Source organism: Lipotes vexillifer, unplaced genomic scaffold (assembly GCF_000442215.2).
Source record: "Lipotes vexillifer unplaced genomic scaffold, Lipotes_vexillifer_v1.1 scaffold82, whole genome shotgun sequence".
Classification (NCBI taxonomy): domain Eukaryota; kingdom Metazoa; phylum Chordata; class Mammalia; order Artiodactyla; family Lipotidae; genus Lipotes; species Lipotes vexillifer.
In genome coordinates, this window is record NW_006783121.1 from 1,166,457 (window position 1) to 1,172,338 (window position 5,882).

The window sequence follows — 5,882 nt, forward strand, 5'->3', positions numbered from 1 at the left end:
TGTCTGGAGGGGTGGGATAGGGAGGGTGGGAGGGAGGGAGACAAAGAGGGAAGAGATATGGGAACATATATATATGTATAACTGACTCACTCTGTTATAAAGCAGAAACTAACACACCATTGTAAAGCAATTATACCCCAATAAAGATGTTAAAAAAAAAAAATAGATTGTTTATTTGAGATCTTTCTTCTTTCTTGAGGTAAGCTTGTATAAACTTCCCTCTTAGAACTGCTCTTCCTGCATCCCACAGGTTTTGGATCTTCGAGTTTTCATTGTCATTTGTCTCTAGGTATTTTTTGATTTCCTCTTTGATTTCTTCAGTGATCTCTTGTTATTTAGTAACGTATTGTTTAGCCTCCACATGTTTGTGTTTTTTTATGTTTTTTCACCTGTAATTCATTTCTAATCTCATAGCATTGTTGTCAGAAAAGAAACTTGATATGATTTCAATTTTCTTAAATATACTGAGACTTAGTTTGTGACCCAAGATGTGATCTATCTTGGAGAATGTTCCATGTGCACTTGAGAAGTGTAATCTTCTGTTTTTTGATGGAATGTCCTATATTATCAATTAAACCTATCTGGTCTATTGTGTCATTTAAAGCTTCCTTTTCCTTATTAATTTTCTGTCTGGATGATATGTCCATTGATGTAAATGAGGTGTTAAAATCCTCCACTATTATTGTGTTATTGTCAATTTCCTCTTTTATAGCTGTTAGCAGTTACCTTATGTACTGACGTGCTCTTATGTTGAGTGCATATATATTTATAATTGTTATATCTTCTTCTTGGATTGATCCCTTGATCATTATGTAGTGTCCTTCCTTGTCTCTTGTAACATTCTTTATTTTAAAGTCTATATTATCTGATATGAGTATTGCTACTCCAGCTTTCTTTTGATATCAATTTGCATGGAATATCTTTTTCCATCCTCTCATTTTCAGTCTGAATGTGTCCCTAGGTCTGAAGTGGGTCTCTTGTAGACAGAATATATATGGGTCTTGTTTTTGTATCCATTCAGCAAGCCTGTGTCTGGTTGGAGCATTTAATCCATTCACTTTTAGGGTAATTATCAATATGTATGTTCCTATGACCATTTTCTTAATTGTTTTGGGGTTTTCTTGGTCGGTCCTTTACTTCTCTTTTGTTTCCTGCCTAGAGAAGTTTTTTTTTTAGCATTTGTTGTAAAGCTGGTTTGGTGGTGCCGAATTCACTTAGCTTTTGCTTGTCTGTAAAGCTTTTGATTTCTCCATCAAATCTGAATGAGATTCTTGCCGGGTAGAGTAATCTTGCTTGTAGGTTCTTCCCTTTCATTACTTTAAGTATGTCATGACTCTCCCTTCTGGCTTGTAGAGTTTCTGCTGAGAAATCAGCTGTTAACTTTATGGGAGTTCCCTTCTATATTATTTGTCATTTTTCCCTCACTGCGTTCAATAATTTTTCTTTGTCTTTAGTTTTTGTCAGTTTGATTGCTATGTGTCTTTGTGTGCTTCTCCTTGGGTTTATCCTGCCTCTGACTCTCTGCGCTTCCTGGACTTGGGTGGCTATTTCCTTTCCCATGTTAAGGAATTTTTTGACTCTAATCTCTTCAAATGTTTTCTCGGGTCTTTTCTCTCTCTCTTCTCCTTCTGGGACACCTATAATGCTAATGATGTTGTGTTTAACGTTGTTCCAGAGGTCTCTTATGCTGTCTTCATTTCTTTTCATTCTCTTTTCTTTTGTCTGTTCCACAGCAGTGAATTCCACCATTCTGTCTTCCAAGGTCAGTTATCCATTCTTCTGCCTCAGTTATTCTGCTATTGCTTCCTTCTAGTGTAGTTTTCATTTCAGTTATTGTATTGTGTATCTCTGTTTGTTTGTTCTTTAATTCTTCTAGATCTTTGTTTAACATTTCTTGCTTCTTCTCGATCTTTGCCTCCATTCTTTTTCTGAGGTCCTGGATCATCTTCACTATCATTATTCTGGATTCTCTTTCTGGAAGGTTGCATATCTCTACTTCATTTAGTCGTTTTTCAGGCGTTTTATCTTGTTCCTTCATCTGGTATATAGCCCTCTGCCTTTTCGTCTTGTCTATCTTTCTTTGAATGTGGTTTTTGTTCCACAGGCTGCAGGATTGTAGTTTTTCTTGCTTCTGTTGTCTGCTGTCTGGTGGATTAGGCTATCTAAGAGGCTTGTGCAAGTTTCCTGTTGGAAGGGACTTGTGGTGGGTAGAGCTGGTTGTTGTTCTGTTAGGCAGAGCTCAGTAAAACTTTAATCTGCTTGTCTGCTGATGGGTGGGGCTGGGTTCCCTCCCTGTTCATTGTTTGGCCTGATGCAACCCAGCACTGGAGCCCACCTTGGCTCTTTGTTGGGGCTCATGGCTGACTCTCAGAGGGCTCACTCCAAAGAGTACTTCCCAGAACTTCTGCTGCCAGTGTCCTTGTTCTCATGGTGAGACACATTCACCCCCTGCCTCTGCAGAAGGCCCTCCAACACTAGTAGGTAAGTCTGGTTCACTCTCCTATGGGGTCACTGCTCCTTTCCCTGTGTCCCAATGCTCACACTACTTTGTGTGTGCCCTCCAAGAGTGGAGTCTCTGTTTCCCCCAGTCCTGTTGAAGTCCTGTAATCAAATCCCACTAGCCTTCAAAGTCTGATTCTGTAAGAATTTCTCCTCCTGTTTCCCAGACCCCCAGGTTGGGAAGCCTGACATGTGGCTCAGAACCTTCATTCCAGTGGGTAGACATCTGTGGTATAAGTGTTCTCCAGTTTGTGAGTCACCCTCCCAGCAGTTATGGGTTTTGATTTTATTGTGATTGCGCCCCTCCAACCATCTCATTGTGACTTCTCCTTTTTCTTTGGATGTGTGGTATCTCTTCTGGTGACTTCCAGTTTCTTCCTTTTGATGATTGTTCAGCAGTTAGTTGTGATTCCAGTGCTCTCACAAGAGGGAGTGAGAGCACGTCCTTCTACTCCACCATCTTGAAGCTATCTCCTGTAACATTAATTCTTATGTAGCATTCTGTGTTGTTTTAAGGAGAGCATAGATTACTTCTATAATTTTAAAATTTTTTAATTGTTTTAATTATCTAGGGAGCTAGAAAAGGCAAAATAACATCTCAAGATTTAACTTCTTGAAACACTTACTTTTCACACAGTTAGCATACGTATATGGGTCTTAGGTAGGACTGCTGTCTTTTCATAGAAAGCTACTAGTCACGTCTAGATACTTCATACTCCTGACTGAATACCAGGATGGCAACTAGTACTGAATCCTGAGACAGCCTGACATTTAAAGAGCCATAGACAAGAAAGGTATGATTCCTTTATCAGTACCCTCTACAATCTCTCAAAGAGCACAGAATCTTCTACTCAGGTCAGGAATGATCCTTCAACAATTTTTTTTTTTAATCTAATTATAAGAAGCAAGTTCTGTTGTCCTGACATATTAAGTGTGACGTTTCTCTTTTCACAAGAAAAGAATCATGAGCACTTAAAGGAGTACCAGAACCCATTCTTTCAAGTCTTTCTTTCAAGTCCTTCTAAGTGAATCTTCCCCATTCTCCTTTAATTCCTGTGCTTCTCATTCTTGTGGTAATGGCACCACTACAAGAAAGTTTGAGTAATGAATTCCATCAGTGTCCCAAACATAATCACCGGAGGCCCTGTGCAAGCTCCTGCAACCAGATAAAGGCAAAGCATTAACACTTAAAACTCCTACCACATAGGCACTTTATTGAACAAAATAATTTTTAAAATTTATTCATAGCATCATTAAGAATGTGTTTATTGAGCCATTTGAGGATAATCAGTAAAATCACTAGCCATTTTTACAAAACCTTACATCAGAAAAGTGGAGACTATAGTCACCAAAAAGACATTATCATCACAGTTTAAAACTCCATATGTAGAGCATATATTAGCTGTTTTCATCGAGAAAATTATCCTATTATTATATAGCATATAATACAGATTAAGGCCATTAAGGCAAATTTTACATTATATTGATAGTAAAATAAATTTGAACTTAACCACCTACTAAGTACTCTAGTGAGCCATAGCACAGTGGGTATTTAAGTTGGAAAATAATGTCAAAAAAAGACTAAGTACTTATTTCTGTCTTCAGTGGGGAGTGGCAGTATGTACTCTGCAGATTTCCCAGCATTAGCAAGGCACCCACAGTGGGGCGTGGGGGTGGATAATGGATGCAATAAACAGTTAGCTGCAGTATTCTGTAAGGTACTTTTAAAGATCAAGCACAGGGGGGTGGAGTCAAAATGGTGAACTAGGAGGATGCGGATTTCACGTCTCTGCACAACTAGGGCACTTACCAGGCACTGGAGGGGACCATGGATATCTAAGGGGATGAGAGGAACACCCAAGCAACTGGGTAGGACGTGGGAGGAGGAGAAGTGGAGGCAGGACAGACCAGTGCCCCTCAGGGGCGGCTGGGGTAGGGGAAGGGATCCCATGCCCGGAGGGGAAAATGGGGGGACTGTTGGGAGTACAGAGGATCAGAAGAGACAGTGGCCAGCATTTCCCCTGTTCATGTGGGCCCCAGAGAGCCTGCTGAGATCCCGGGCCTGATTCTCTGTCCCCCAAACCCCCCTCCAGCCACATGGGTCCTGAGGGAGTGGGAAGGAGGGAAGGGGGAGCAAAAGTGAAAGCCAGACCTATGGGACTGGCACCCCAAAAGGCAGCTGGGGAAGGGAAGGGGTTCCCACACCCAGTGATGCCCACCCAAGGTTGGGAGTTCAGTGGCAATGCAGGAGACCCTTGGGGGTGTGAAGGAACAGAAGGGAGTGCAGCCAGTGCTTTCCCTGCTCACTTAGGCACCAGGGAGCTTGTTGGGCTCCCAGGCCTAATCCCCCACCCTCTGGCATCACAGAGCCTAAGCCCCGTCCCTACACCCCCACCCAGGTCCCTAACTCTACACTGTGGCACTTGGAAACCCCCCTGAGACCCCTCCAACCCCACTGGGCCTAAACCCTGCCTGCACACCGTCACCCAGGGCCTTACTTCCAAACTCAGGAACTCCACACTCCCAAGGCCTCCCTCAGGCCATGCTGCATTTCCCCGCAGGTCCTAAGCCTAGTCCCTGCCTCAACCTAAATCCCTCCTCCCCTAAGTTCCACCCCACCACTTAAGCTCCACCCCACATAGCCAAGGACTTTTCTGGCCTTTTATTTTTTTCTTCTTCTAGGGTGTGGTTCTGCTTTACCTTGTTTTTATTGATTCATTTTTATTTTTTCTAATAAATCTTTTATTTTTCTAATTTTATTTTATTCTTTATACTTTGTTATTGTTCTGCTCCCTTTGGCTTGTTCCCTTCTTTTTTCTTTCTTTTTTCTGTTGTGATTCTGTTTTACCTTGTTGTAGTTGTTTCAGTTATATTCTTATTTTTCCTAATATATTTTTTATCTTTCTAATTTTATTTTATTTTTTATTCTTCGTTATTGTACTGCTCCCTTTTTTTCTTTTCTTTTGCCATGCCACACTGCATGTAGGATATTGGTTCCCAGGCCAGGTGTTGGGCCTGAGCTCCTGTGGTGGGAGCGCCAAGTCCAAACCACAGGACTAAAAGAGAACCTGAAACCCCAGGGAACATTAATCAGAGTGAGACCACCTGGAGGTCCTCATCTAGTGCCAAGACCTGGCTCTACCCAACTGCCTGCAAACACCAGCGCTGGATGCCTGAGGCCAAACAACCAGTAAGACAGTAATAGAGCCCCAACCATCAAAAAAAATGAGGCAACAAAAAAAAAATGTTACAGACAAAGTAGCAAGGTAAAAACCTACAAGACCAAATAAGTGAAGAGGAATAAAACAAACTGCCAGAAAAAGAATTCAGAGTAATGATAGTAAAGATGATCCAAAATCTTGGAACTAGGATTGGAGAAAATA